At 47.1% G+C, this 15160-nt stretch overlaps 1 protein-coding gene across 1 annotated transcript in view; it reads left to right on the top strand.

The window, feature by feature from the left end:
- The first annotated feature begins 22 nt into the window (after window positions 1–22).
- TEKT1 (tektin 1) overlaps window positions 23–15160 on the top strand; it is a 49058-nt gene continuing 33920 nt past the window's right edge. Inside the window, exon 1 of the mRNA XM_024564594.3 lies at window positions 23–3155. The gene's annotated coding sequence lies outside the window, so the exon portion shown is untranslated. The remainder of the gene's footprint in view (window positions 3156–15160) is intronic.

Below are 15160 nucleotides of genomic sequence, written 5' to 3'. Positions count from 1 at the left end.
CCCCTTTACTGTTTCTGTACCTAAATCACTTGCCCAGAGGTTGAAAGTCGCATTTGCTCACTCAGTTGTGGAGGGAGCACGAACTGCGAGTTCCCCTCTCGGATCTGTCTCTGGATGTTGACTGACGTATCTGTGATAAGCGGTGGTCCGCCCCGGCAGGTTCTGGGTGGTACCGCACCCGGAGGAAGCCCATCCAGGAACGCTGGTTTATTTTCACAGCTGTTTGGTGGTAAGCTTGTAATAGAACATCTTTAGATTCTTTAAAGCCACAGCCATTAGCTTACCCTTATTCAAGAACCATTTCCTAATTGGGTTGGATTTTAGCTCTGAACTTCCAGAACTTCCCTTTAAGGAGCTAATTGGTGCCTTCAGCCCATGCAATGGACCCTAAACACCAGCGCCTGTGTGCTCCCAGAATCACATGTGTGTCTACGGTGTTGCGTGTTGGAACAGAGCTCTTTTGGGGTGGCAGGAGGAACGTGCAGAGCTAGCTGGGTGGGTGAGCAGGGGCCCAGCAGATGTTTGGTTCAGTCCTTTGGGTGCTCCGCCTTCCCAGCTCTCGTCTCTGGGAGCCTCAGGAAGGTGATTCCTCTTAGAAAGGATCCTTTGTCGTACCGAAGCTTAGTGTTTCAAACCTAAAGCCAATTTGGGAACAGGGGCTCTGTAAAAAACGTGCCTATATGTCACTGAGTACTCACACGTGTTAAATGGAGCTCTCCTGAGTTGCAGACACGGCCTCGCACCTCTGCACATCAGATAGAGCTGATCCTGCCAGAATGAGAAACAATTTCTCTTAAGCTTGAGGGGTAGGGTCCCTCGTGTCTCGCAGTCAGAATAATGTAGACTAGGTATTTTTAAAGTAGGTTCTGTGATGTTGTCTGTGGTCTTCGGGGAGGGCTCAGATCTGATGGGTTTTAAACTCGATCACCTGTAGGACAAAGCCTGAGAGTTTCCAGCCCTGGAGGAAAAAGCGCAAGAAGGCCACACAATCTCAAGACATTTGGAGACCACCGTATCGGACCGGGGTTACACGCAAGTCCCCCTTTGTGAAACCCCATTGCAGGTTGCCTTCAGCCGTGGTATAAATGCTTTCACATCTTTTTTCCCCTCCCCCTCTCCTGAGAGAATCATTTCTTGGAGCTGCTTGTAATATTCTGCTTTTTCCAGATAGATTTCCTCACCTGGATTTTGTTAAAACTTATTAAGTCTGACCAAATTGGCTTGTGTGTTTCCCTGAAGTGAACGTTTCACCAGAGCCGAGATGGGTTTCAGTTTTTCTCACAGCTGACGGATATTTTTCAGGGCAAGTGTGAGCTTAGAAGCACTTTCTGAATATGATAGAGCACATGCTGGGTAGAGGAGAACGCACAGGCCAGGTGTTTGGGGAACGATTCGTTAAAGCCAATGACTTTTGCAAATGTGTTAGGTGATGAAAAAGTTCTCAGCTTTGGCAGTCTCAGCGGTCAGTCCTCTGTAGCTGGAGGAGACGAGCACGAAGCACCGTTTTATTTGCTGCCGTATGAGGTCTACAGGGCTCCAGGCAATTGGATGGCAGACTAAAAATGCTGATGAAGTCGGTCAGTTTCTGGAACGTGACAGGTGATCAGCGCATTCTGATGACTTGATTGTGCCTGGTGAGACGGCCAACGTGACTCCCCTTTCTCCCTTCTCCGTGCTGTGCTCTCACGTCTACACCACCACCGATCGTCACGGACCGCTGGCTTCTGCTGGATGATAAATGTGCTTGGTATGCTTGTCACCCACCATCCCTCTCGCTTTTAAGATTTGGTCTGGGCTTGCCTTTAGAGCCTTTGATCTCTTACCTCTGGGTTCTTGGACTTGCTTCCACGTCAGGCAGCCCTCATCTTGACTCCCACCCTTATCCCTTGAGCTGATCCGTGTAGGCAGGGGTAAAATCTATATTTTTTAATAGTCCAATTTTTAATCACAGTTACAGGTGTCCCTAGCATGTGTGATGTCTCGGTGGCATTTGCATTGTTGGGCCCCTCTTCCTGGCATCCATGACCCCACCCACTCACCTTCATGCCCCCTTTCCTCTATCCATCGCCCCTCTGTGCTGTGTCTTACACTCTGATCTGTCTTCTACTCCAGGGGCTTATACCCAGGTCTGGCCTGGGCGTTAGGAGTCTCTGAGTGCCCGAATTGAATGTTTTACTTCCCGTGTCCCTCTAAAACTGGCTCCTCCTCCCATGTTTGCTACCTTGGCAAATGGCAGCATGGTCACTACCTGTCGTCCACCCTGGAGACCTGGATGTCACCTTGCCCCTGGGCACTGTGGGCCTGCTACCAAAGCAACTCACTTCCCTTCGTGCACCGTGAACTAGGCATTTGCAAAACCCTTGCCAACCGAGGATTTTTCAAGATTTTCCTTCTATTGAGCTCTGAAGCATCAGAGCACTTAGTTTTCCCCAAGGTTTTATTTTGAAAATCCTCAAACTTACAGAGAAGTTGAAAGAAGAGTTCAGGAACGTGTATTCCTTTGCTTTGATTAACATTCTGCCGCGTTTGAGTTCTGTCTGATTCCATTTTTCTGAGTCGTTTGGAATAAGGCACGGATCTCAGGACACTCACCCCTAAATACTTCAGCAGATACCTCCCAAGAGGAAGCACGTTCTCCCACGTAAATGCAATATGTTAGCACACCTAAGAAAGGGGACGTTTACTCAGCTAATGTACATTCTGTATTTAAATGTCCCTAATTGTTCCCACATGCCTGTTATGGTTATTAAAAAATTTCAGAAGTCCAGTATCCAATCAGAGTTTACACACACTGAATCTGGTTGTTGCGTCTCTTGAATCTTTTAAAAAATAGAACCTACCCCCCACTTTTTGTTTACTCTCTCTTTTTCGTTTGACTCTCTTTGAGAGCCCAGGCTGGTTGCCTTGGAGACGGCCCCCACTCTGCTTTTGTTTGTTTCCTCCTGATCAGATTGGCGTGAAACCTGTCTGGCAGGAGTCCAGCCCGGGGGATAGACGCTTCCCTGACCTCCTGTCGGGAGGACGGGAGGACGTGCTCAGGCTGGCCCACTGTTGGCCATGGGAGGTTTGACTGGACGGTTGAGGGGTGCCTGCCACACCTCCTTAGGGAACTCTTTCCCCATGTAATTAGTGGGGCTGACACGTCTGGAGACCCTGTGAGTATCCTGTTCCTCAGCGCCTTTAGGGTTATCAGTTGATGATTTCTGCCTGAATCTGTAATTACCATATTTTGCCATGTATAATGCATACGTTTTTGTCCAAATTTTTGAGGGAAAGATAAGGATGCACATTATACATGGGTAGTACTGATTCCATATCTGTATAAATGTTTTAAACGTTTTTATTTACGCTCATGCAGTAAAAGTGTAACTCTAGAATGCAATAACGTTTTCTGTATGCAAAACAATACCCTGGAATATGATAAGCAGTTTTGTTTCTAACTATAAATCAGTAAGTAAATAAATAATTGAATTAAAAAATTAAAATGAAAGACTTTCCTGAAAGTTTGGGCCAAAAACGTGGGTGCGCACTATGCGTGGGAGCACATTATACACAGCCAAATACGTTGTATTGGGAATTGAAAGTGGTATCTTTTAAAAATTCTGTCACTTTTCCTATATTTAGCTAGCATTCCTCTAAATCTTCCCTTCCTCCTACCTTATTTTTTGAGTATTACTATGGACTCATGGATTTTTAAAAAAATTTCAATGTGTCATAATTCCTTACCATCATTTATTCTTTTTGATACTCAAATCGTCCAAAGTTAGTCCGGTGGGAGAAGACGGCTTGGGTCCTTCCGACAAATCCCCCATCTGCCTTCGAGGACTTCCTTGTGTTCTGGCACAAGACGTTCCAGGCTCACCTTTTACTTTCTTTGCCCTAACCCTGGAATCAGCCATCTCTTCAAGAAATCCTGGTGTCTTGTCGTGGGGAATTGTACTTATCAGTCACGATGCAGTAACCAGGTGTGTGCTTTGCACTGGGTGTTGTGCGGCTAAGCCCTTTCAACGAACAGAGCTCCGAAATTTTGTTTAGAGATGCCTCCAAGCTTACCAGTACCACCAGTATAAATCCAAGGCCACAGAATTCATTTGTACTTTCCCTTATTCCGTATTCATATTTCTGTTTCTCCAACAGTCCTGATTTCCAATAATTTTAATGTACAGGGGTGGGCGAAAGTAGGTTTACAGTTGTTTGCATAGGAAAAGACATACAGGCTGTGATTATTGCAATAGCGTTTTTAACTCAAAAGAATGTCGCAGTGCACCGTGAACCTACTTTTGCCCACCCCTGTATTTCCATGTTTCTTCTATTCTACAGTACACAGACAACAGTTTTGTAATTTTACAATCGATGCCACTGCCAGTAACAGACCCACTAAGTCAAGTTCAGGATTTCTTTGCAGCCCTCTTTCCCCCTAGAAACACATCCTTTTAGGGTGCACAGAATATGGTTTTAAAAGTTTCTTGCTTTGCTTTTTCCCTTTGAAGTCATGTTCTGAATTTGATAGATAGTTCATTTGTTTCATATTCGATTGAGGGTTTATTTCCATGATTTTATTTTTTGAATATGTAAATTCTTTTCCTAGTTCAAAGGTCAAAACTACAGAAAGGCCTACTCCCATCCATAGCCCTCCGCCCCTTCCTGCTCCTTCCTTCGGTCTCTGGCCATCCTCCCTCGTCTGCCTTTGTCTCCCTCTTCGTTACCCTCCTCCTCTCCTTCCCCACTCCCTTCCTTTCTTCCACAGCACCAAGGAATACATACCTATGTTTTCATGTGCCTTTCTTCCTTACACAAAGGAGGTAACAGCCTTCACTCTCCACGCACCTTGATTTTTATTTTCTTTAACAGGACAAATTGCTTCATAGAGATTGTCCTCTTCTTTCAAAAATGGCTGCACGGCCCTGCACTGTGTGGATAGTTCCGTTTTTCAACCGGTCTCCTGCGTAAGGACATCTAGATTGTTTCTGGTGTTCTGCTGTCACAAACAGTGCCGCAGTGGACAGCCTCGGTCGCAGTCGGGTTCACATGTGCGGGCGTGCGTCTGCGGGTTAAAGCCCAGAAACGAGACAGCTGGGTAAAGGGGTAAACACCTGTTTGTCAGATGTCGTCGAATTCCCCCCCACAGGGGTTGCATCATTCCGCAGTCTCACCAGGAAATGTGAGCGCACCTGGTTTTTCCCCAACTCGCTTTTTCTGTGAGAGCTGTCAGACTCCTGTCAGCCTGCAGGTGACAGGGGGCATCTGCGTAGTTTCAGTTCGTAATTCCCTTATAGGCGAAGATGAGTGTATTTTCTTTTCCTTTTTTACATTGTGAAAATGTTTTATGTAAATTACAGTGAGGAATCAAATAAGGGGAGGCAAGAGGAGCATATTTTCATACATATGGGCCATTTGTACATCATTTTCTATGAACTCTCTGTTCAGGTCTTTTGCCCATTTTTCTATTTCTTATTCCTCTTGCTTTTATTTTCTTTTAATAATTCTAGAGAGAGAAGGGAGGGAGAAAGAGAGGGAGAGAAACAAAGAGGTGAGACAGACATCCATCCATTGCCTCTTGCATGTGCCACCAACTGGGGACTGAACCCACAACCCAGGCATGTGCCCTGGCTGGGAATTAAATTGGTGAGCTTTTGATTTTCAGGACGACACCCAACCCACTGAGCCACACTGGTCTGGGCTATTCCTCTTCATTTTTGAGAACTCTTTATATTTGAGGAAGATTTCTGTATCTCTTGATTCCAATTTTATCTGCTCTGCCTTATAACCTTATCTAACTCTTATCACTTCTCACTTGGATTAGGACAGTTAACTCCTAAAGCTGATTTCTAGGCCTTTTCTCTTGTTTTCTCTCATCCATTCTCTATGCTGCAACCAGAGTGACCTTCGCAAGTTGGGAAAGTCACCATGACACCGCCTCCGCTGAGTGGATTCCCACTGCCTCTAGGACGAGCAGTTCCTTCACACAGGGCATTGGAGGCCACCTGACCTGGTCTTGTGTCTCTGGTCCCAACGCTCGCTCACCTCTATCCTTTCCTTGTCCTTCCCTATTCCCTTTGCACCGGGGACCTGGATCTCTCCTACTTTGTGCTCATCGCTCAGTCCAAACATCACTCCCTCAGGGAGCCCTTCGTTGACAGCCCTCCCCATCTGCCTTCCCAGAGCCCCCTGTAGTTACTTTGTCCCATCACTCACCGCTCTTCTTTTATCACTAGACCGCACGCTCCACAGGGGCAGAGGGAGGGGGCCTGGCTCCCTGCTGGCTCCCCTGGGCCCAACACGTGCCTGACACATAGTAGGTTCTCCATTTGTATTTTTTGAATAGATGGCCAGTGCCAAGTCGCCAGTGCCAGGTGAATACAGGAGGAACTGGCTGAATGAGTCCGTTGTTCTGGCTTCATGGACCTGGACCAAGTTTCTGAAGGTTAAGTGCTTACTTTCAGAATTAATCAGGTGTCACTGCATTTCTATCCAGTGGGACATTCTTGGGTAGGATAGCTTCAACTCCAATTGCCAGACACTCTTGAGCAGCAATGGGAGGCAGCTCCGGCATCAGAGTTATGTTCTGGTTGGTATTTGCTTGCTCAGCAGAGGTTGATAAATGAGACCGAAGGTAACAAGCTGTAACTTAGCTTCTCCGAGTTGGACTTGAACCACCACTGGTTAAGAGGCTCAGATTTCAGCCCCCAGAGTGCAGTGTCACTGCCGGGGATGAAGGACAGTACTTCGTGTCACAGGGAGACCTCCGGTCTCTTTCTCTTAGTCATTATCGTACAAGGGGAAAAAGGAAAATTAAATTAGATTAGAACAGAGAAATGCCGAGAACCCGACCAGAAACCCTGCGGGGAATCTGTACTCAGTGTGAAAACCCCCCACCGGCTCGGGGGCCCATAGAAGGATCATCAGGGCAGCGCTTCCCAGGGACTGAAAGGCCGCCTGCAGCGGAGTAAAGATCAGGTCTGGTGCTGGGGTAGTTAAGCAAACTGGATTAACCACACCGCAGAAATGCAGCAACTGCTGCTGAGGAGACTGGAGAAGGCTTCCTGAGTCGCTCAGAGCTTGTCCACTGTGAGCGCCCCGGGGAGATGGATGGAGCGTTGCTCCTGTCGGTTTGCATTGCTGTCCCAGGCTTCAGGTGGGGTTTGCACACAGTAGGTGCTCAGCGGGTCCTGCTGACCTGACCCTGGCAGGGTCACCTGTCTACCCGTTGACAATGCTCCACCATCATGGTCACCATTGCATTGCATGTTGGCAAATTTGGGGGACACCATTTGCCAGGCCACTTTATCACTTTAATGAGGGCATGGACATAATTAGAGCAGGGTTCTTGGTGCAACTAACTACAAATCAGTGGGTTCATTAGCTCTGCTGTCGGTTCCTGGTCTGCAGGGGAACTGATTTAAGGCGATCTTGCCTCACGCTGCTGTGTTTCCTTCTGCTCCCCAGGCACGCCAGACACACCCCGATAGGGGCTCACTTTGAAAAACCGGAAGTTCTGCCCAGAACGGTGCCCCCTGCCCCTTGCCGCAGTTTTCCTCTGGGCCAAGGACTTCCATTCCACAGGAGATCTGTTTGTTCTTTCTGTCACTTTATCCCCCAGGCTCGCGCTGACCTGAGACGGGTGACTAAGGGGAAATGGAGTATTTTCAGCCAGGGGCCACCACAGTTGCTGTATCAAGTATCTTTTAGGACAGTGGCTTTCATAACAGGTGTGTTTTTATTCCGGAAAACTAATGCACTGAATTTAGAGTGATGGACTTCCCTTCCAAGAACATTCCCTTTCTCTCTCCCCTACCCCCAGCCCATCCTGCCAGCATAATCTACAGTGATGCCACCTCCACGTTTAACGTGGAGAGACCATTAGACCATGAACCAGGGGACCGGGCTTCTAGTCTTCACTCTATTTTTTTTTAATCCTCACCTGAGAACGTGTTTACTGATTTTAGAGAGAGGAAGGGAGAGAGAGAAAAAGAGAAACATTGATTGATTATGTCCCATATGTGCCCTGACTGGGGATTGAACCTGTAACCTTTTTGGTGTACAGGAGGATGCTCCAACCAACTGAGCCACCCGGCCAGGGCTCCAGTCTATCTTTTAATGAATATAGGAACTCAGTGAGCCATAGTTTTCTCCTCAAATGGGCATCAGCCCTGCCTCACCAGCCTGGAAGGGTTGGGGAAGGGGGTCAGTGAGGTGACCTGAGCATTGGAAGTGGGCGTGGTCAGCGCCGCGGCAGCACAGAGAGCTGGGCGCCCCTGGGCTGTGCACTGCGCCCCACGGCTCTCAGCACTCTTTGGGCCAGAGATATGAAGGAGGCGGCGCCCAGTGGAAAGGGCAGTGGGTAGGGGAATTTTCTAAGACCGCCTTTGCCATATGATCAGGTATTCTTTTCTACACAGGTACAACATCAGTTTCACTAAAATTTACATCCTTTTCAAACTTGCTCTTTTATCAAAGTAATACATATACAAAGAGTAAAATGTTGAGAGGTGCAGGAAGAGGTGTTGAAAACACTAGCCCCCTTCCCCCTCCCACACCTTCTCCCCATCGGTCTCCCTAGAAGGAACCATCCTTACGGTTCCTCCCCCTGTGTATCTTCCTTTCTATTTACCCCTACCTTTCTCATGGACATTGTTTCATTCTTCTTTCCTGATTTTCCCTCAGTTCACATTCCCTCATTTTCCACAGTGCGGCGACCTATCACTTCCTTTCCCTCTGTTCCCTCCAATGGGGTCACGTCACAGTTTTTGGTTACGGTAATTGTCAGTGTTTACTTCATTGTTACTATGCAAACAGTGCTCAACTCAGAATGTTCCCCAACTGAATCTTACCTTCTTCCCCAAACCTGCAGTGGTGGTTTTAACACATGTCCTCAAATTCTTTGACCCTCCTTTTATCCAAATGGGGGAGCCTGACCCCCTTCTTTCTACTTGAACATGGTGACTTGATTCTAAGGAACAGATGGCAGCCGAAGGGACATTGTGCTGCCTCCGATGCTCAGTCATAAAAGAAGACATGGCCTCCCTCTCTGTCTTGGGACATAGCCCTGGGGAGCCCTGGACCACCCTGTAAGAAGTGTGGCTATTCTGAAGCCACCATGCTGGAGAGGTCATGTGGAAGACCATGGAGAAAGAGAGAGAGAGAGAGAGATGCTGAGGAGCCCCAGATGGCCCACCCCCAGCTAGATGAATCTTCCGGTAACCATCGCCCCAACCAAGTGAGACATGCCTAGCTGAGTGCAGTCATAGGGACTAATAATAATAAACAATTGCTGTTGTTTTATGCCCTAAGCTGGGTTGGTTCAGCGATAAATAGGGGGACAACTGCTCTAACTGCAGGCTCCCCATCTCACTTGACCGTGACTTCATCCTTCCGGTTGCTTAGACCAGAAATCTTACAGCGTTTTGGACTCCTCTCTTTCTTTTATACCTCACATCCAATACGTCAAGAAATATCTTGGCTCTGCCTTCAAAGTCTACCCAGAATCCAACTACCTGTTCCGCTTCCAGTGCTGGCACCCCGATCCAAGCCTCTGTCTTCCACGTGGGCCAGCATTGCTGTCTTTCTCATTGCTCGTGGCCCTTGTGACTGCAATAGCACCTTGCTTCCTCCTCGCCCTCGCCCATGGTTTATTCTCAACACAACCAGCAGAATTACCCTGCTGACCCGTAGGTGAGATCACATCAGTCCTTGGCGCAAAGCCCTAAGCAGCAGCTCCCATCCCACGCAGAGGGAAAGCCAGAGTCCCCGCAGTGGTCCCAGGCCCTGCATATCTTGGCCCCTCTTCCCTCTCCCACAGCCTTTCCTAGTCTCCTCCCCTCCCCAGCTCCACTCCAGCCTCACTCTCCTTTCTAGTCCTTGAATGCATTAGGCTCACTTCTACATTGGGCCCTTTGCATGAGTTTATTTCCCGGAACTAATCATTGCTTTTTGTAATTATTACTACAAAAACAATAGTTTGCTTCCTTTATTTCCTGGAACTAATTATTAATTTTTGTTTTTTATTTGCTTGGCATTCTATATACCATTTGCTAATTGTTTCTCCAAGGGCTTCAACCTTCTGGATACTATTTCTGCATCCCCAAACATGTCATTTTCTTTCATTCCTTGGTGCCTCCCTCGTGGAGCTTGCTGCCCCTGCTCCCCTCTGGACTGGTTGTTCTCCCTCAGCTGTCTTCCTGGCATTTCCTCTCACCACCTTCCTGTGTTAAACCCCATGACCGCTAGTTCCACACCTTCTTCCTTACGTGACTTCCTCATTTGGCTGGTGTACGTCCTGCAGTAGCTGTCGGGGAGAAGATGTGCACGTGAGGTAAAATTTGAGTCCTTCCCTGTCTGAAATGTTTATTCCACTTCCATACTTCATCGATCATCCGAGTTCATCTGGCCACGAGTGTTCTCGGCTGGACATCATTCTCACACAGGAGTGTGAAGGCATTGCCCTATTACTTTTGAAACTGTGTGGTTATTGAGAAGTCTAATGCCAGTTTGATCTTTTGTGTGTTCTTTCTCTCTGGGGGCTTTGGAAATCATTTCTTTATTCAGGGTGCTGTAAAATCTGTGATGACAAATCTTGGTGGGAGTCTTCATTCATTGTGTCAGGTACATAGCTGGACCTTTCAAACTGGAGACTCGTGTCCTTCAGTTCTGGAAAATGGTATCGTTTTTACTAGACTTTCCTTCCTTCCATTTCTTTCCCCCCCTGTTTTCTTTTTATAGGATTCCTATGAGTTGGAAACTGGACTGCCTGGACCGGGCCTCATTCTCATTTTTCCTCAATTATTATCATTTTTAAGTTTCCTTGTCTTTTCATTATACTTTATCATCCACATTTCCTTTTAAGCAAGTATTTTATTCTTACTCTCCTTTAAAAAATTTCCAACATCTCGTTCTTGTTTTCTCATTAATCCCTTTAAAAATAACATCCAACTTGTTTCATGGACATACTATCTTATTTTATTTCTGTGAATAAATTATTTCAAGCATTTTTCTTTTCACAGTTCTTTCCTGCTCCCTGAATCATCTGTTTCCTCTAGATGCTTTCTGTCTTGTTTTGTTCGGGTCTCTATCTTGCAGGCTGAACGCGTTCCTGAAATACCTGGTGCTTCTGGGCTGCGTGTTCTTGTCTGTGCCTGATTCACTGGAAAGAGGAATAGAAGCTGGAGGGGGGGTGTGGGGTCTGTCCATGGGAAGGACTCCCTGTGAGATGCTCGGCCAGCAAACTGGCTTTCTTATTAGGCTGCAACTCTAAAATGTCAGATTTCTGAGTTCTTTGGAGCCGTTCAGTTATCCAGAGAGAACCCGGATCTGCTGGCAGTGGGGGTGGGTGGGGCGTGATGGGTGTGTGGAGAGGACTTGGGTAAGCTGCCTGTGCTGCCTGCTAACTCACAAAAGCAGAAGAAGGAGGGGGGCCAACCCCCCCCCCCCCACGTGCCCCTCCTGCCCCGGATTTTAGTGCCATGCCTCACTCCACCATCTGTACATCTTGTGTCTCTGCGTCCTCAGAACTTAGAGTTCTACAGGGTCAATCCCCATCTGCTTGTTGGTCTTCCCGTCGGCAGGACCCAGGTGGTGATTCCCAGTTCCACCAAATCAGCTACCATTCTCTCCATGTTCTAAATATGTCTGGGATTCTCTTATCTATATCCTTTCTCTCTCCCTCTCTCCCTCTCTCCCTCTCCCTCTCCCTCTCTCTCTCCCCATATATATAAAGTTTCCTGCCATTTGAGTGGGATTTTGGAAGAGGGGAGTAAGCAATCTGCCATCCTTCCTCGAAGTAGGTTACCTTTTAATAACAAAACTGACTACAGGGCTCAAAGGTAAGGGAGGGTGGTCAAAATACCCCGTTTGTGCACAGGACATGCATTCTGGCTCATCATCCACGTGCCCTACACGAGGGTCTGCACGTTAAATTCCCGGGTGGCAGACGTGGTACTCCCCTCATAGAGCTGTCAGGGAGATTCTGGGACCAGGAGAAGGAAACTGCCCAGTGCAGTGCCAGGCATTTCAGCGCTCAAGCAGTGCCAATGACAACTATTCTTATAATTTGGGGATGTACTTGACTAAGGGCTCTGGGGACTAAGCTGAACTTCTAATTCTCCTCTTCTGTGCCCTGAACAAGAATCAGTCTTCGGAGAGCTTCTCCTGGGAAGTCCACCAGTCCGTGCCTCTGGGGGCCCTGTGGATTTCAGGAGGCAGTGGGGAAATCTCTGGTTTCTGCTGCTCTGGCACTGTGCGTAATTGGCATATATGAGGCATCACAGTTCAGCCTGGAATGTTCTTATTTCTTGGCGTGAATCTGTCTCTTTGCAAACACAGTCCTTTTGTCTTTCCCCTCAGCCCTGTTCTAAAGTTTTCTTCCACCCATTCCTGCCCATACACATCTTTGTCAACAGTGAAGTCACTTGTTAATTTGTATCTAAGAGACCTGGGTTTTGGTCCCATCCTTGCTATTAGTTGCCTAGAAATGATTCAAACTCAGGATCTAGATATGATCTACCTGAGTTTGAATCCCAACTCCACCATCGATGAGCCATGTCCCATGGGCAAAGCATGAGATCCTTTATGAGCCGTAGTTTCCTCACCTGTCTAATCATTATAATAAATAATAGGAGGACCTAACTCATAGGGCTGCCATGGGGATTAAAGAGATCACCCACATGCCCTGACCAGTGTGGCTCAGTTGGTTGGGTGTTGTCTCACAGAGCGAAAGGGTGCCAGTTCGATTCCCTGTCCGGGCACATGCCTGGGTTGCGGGCCGCTCCCTGGTTGGGATGTGTGTGAGAGGCAACCCATTGATATTCCTCTCCCTCCCTCACCCTCTCGGTTGGTTAAGCATGTCCTGATGTGCCAAGGTTTGATCCCTGGTGAGGGCACACGATAATCAACCGACAAGTGCATGAGCAAGCGCTACAACAAATTGATGTTCTTCTCTCTCCCTCCCTTCCTCTCTCTCTCAAAACAATAAACAAATTGAAAAAACCAAACAACCACCACAACAAAAACAAGTTGTAACATTATTATCTTTCCCAATATAAACCCTCACACAAACTTTGTCACGCTGGGCACAACTGCAGGAGAGGACTCTTAGGGGTATGAAACTTGTCCAATGGCTTGTCCAGAGGAAATGTGATCTCCTTGATTCTGTTTGCAGCCTCTGCTGGATCACATAGCAACAGAACAACATAGCAACCAATAGCAACCAAGGGAAAGCCATTCCATTTTGTTTCAAGTCAGTCAACCTGCATTTTTTAAAATGTCATTCTGACTTTTAAAAAAACCTGCCTGAGTAGTTTTTGTGTCATATAGACGAAATCCCTATGGTAAAAGTGGTATTTGATTTTCGTTTCTGCTCAGAGAATTCTCATCACACATTTATAAATGAATCAGAAACGCCCTCTCTTCTTGCTAGTCTATTATTTTGTAAACGAGTTACTAGACTGTTACCACAGTGCCCCCTAGTGGAACATAATGGATTTCTTGAATTTAGGTCTGCTTAGATTTCAAATAGGATCCCATTTGTTATTTGTTATTCATAGTATTAGGATCATTTGCAGATATAGCATAACCACATATTTAAAAAAAACTCTTTTAAAATTACTTATTTCATTGTCAGTCCTTTGAAGAGTGAAGCTCGGTTTTCGCCATCTAAGATTCTGTCTTCCTGCAGAGCAGCTCTGCTTGGTGGGCGCATGAATCCTGCGCCTGCAGTTCCTCCAAGGTCAGGGGGCTGCTTTCAGATTAGTCCACAGCAATTCTGGGGCAGGGGGAGAGCAGGCCGCCCCCGGGCACAGGCCAATTGCTCTGCACAGGGCTGCAGTTAGAACTCAAAGAAACTGCCTGACTCATCCTTCTGTGCCAGCCCCTGTTCAGCTTCGCCCCAGCTGCATATACTGATGACCCCAAGGGGATCAGACTATGGTACCCCAAAATATGATACTTTGACATAAGGATAATTTTGAGCTGTAATTGAGGGGAAAAAACAGGTGCAGAAAAAGTTCTCTGCCCTCCCCTTACCTGCCTACAAGCAGAGCCTACACTCTCTTTTGAGGAAGGCAAACCCTCTGCACTAGGAGGAGACTGGCTCCTATCACTAGAGATTGGGGTGCGGGGTGGGGGACTCACACCAAGATGAGTCTGTAGAAACAGCCCTTACTAAAATAACCCTCATCTTCCATTAATTTACCCACATAAATCTTAGTTACATTCCCACAGTTTATCACCCTAAAGCCCACATCCCCTTTCCTTTTCCTTTCCCACTATTTAGTACCCTTTCTCTAGATGGTATTTCAGCCCCCAAGTCTAGCTGCTTCTTTGAGTTTTCACTTCTTTTTTTGTGAAGCTCCTGTGTGTGTAAAACATTAACATCCAGAAAATTGTATGCCTTTCCTCCTGCTAGTCTTCCTCAGTTTAATTTGCAGGTCCCCAGGTACTGAACATAAAAGAATGGAGGATAAATCTCTCTCCTACAACCCCAGGTGTGGTGTTAAGCATGGTAGGTGTGGGAGGTGGGTCAGCAGCCTTCGCTCCACCCTTTAGGGGAGCACCTTGCAGCTGGTTTGCCCCTTGAATGTTACTATTCCTCCAATTCAGCAGCCTCAGCTACTGTGCCTGACAAAAGCCAAACACAAGAAACCAACCACCGAAAGAGCCCAGCGCACACTTTACTCTGCCTCTTCTGGACTTTCAAGTGGCTTTATGTGCTCTATGAAATGTTAATCGTCCAGAGTGAAATCCAAGCTGGATTATCCTCAGAGCTACCAGGGCCAGTAGTGATGGTGAGCAAGGAGGCACTAAATTTCTCCTAAAATACAAGGGATCTATTCAACAAACTCACCGTTGCAGTACAAAAAGCTATTCTTGTATTAGATCAACAGAGGGAACTGGTCCAAGTGCAAAGACAATTTGAGATTTATGTTCTGTTTCCTGTGGAAAGTGAAACCCAAGGAAGACCACGGTAGGAAAGCAGGCACCGCCGAAGGTACAGTGTTTCTTCAGCTAAAGTTGTGATTCAGCAGGTTTGTCATGGGGCCTGAGAACCCATACCTGGGGGTTTTGATGCAGGTTCTTGCAGGCCCGCCCACATTCGGAGAGGCACCTGATGGTGTCTACCGGGATTTAATAGCAGACAATGTTGTGAGGAGCACAAGGCGATGACAAT

This window comes from Desmodus rotundus, chromosome 9 (genome assembly GCF_022682495.2).
Source record: "Desmodus rotundus isolate HL8 chromosome 9, HLdesRot8A.1, whole genome shotgun sequence".
In the NCBI taxonomy this organism is placed as follows: domain Eukaryota; kingdom Metazoa; phylum Chordata; class Mammalia; order Chiroptera; family Phyllostomidae; genus Desmodus; species Desmodus rotundus.
This window is presented reverse-complemented; position numbering and strand designations above follow the sequence as displayed.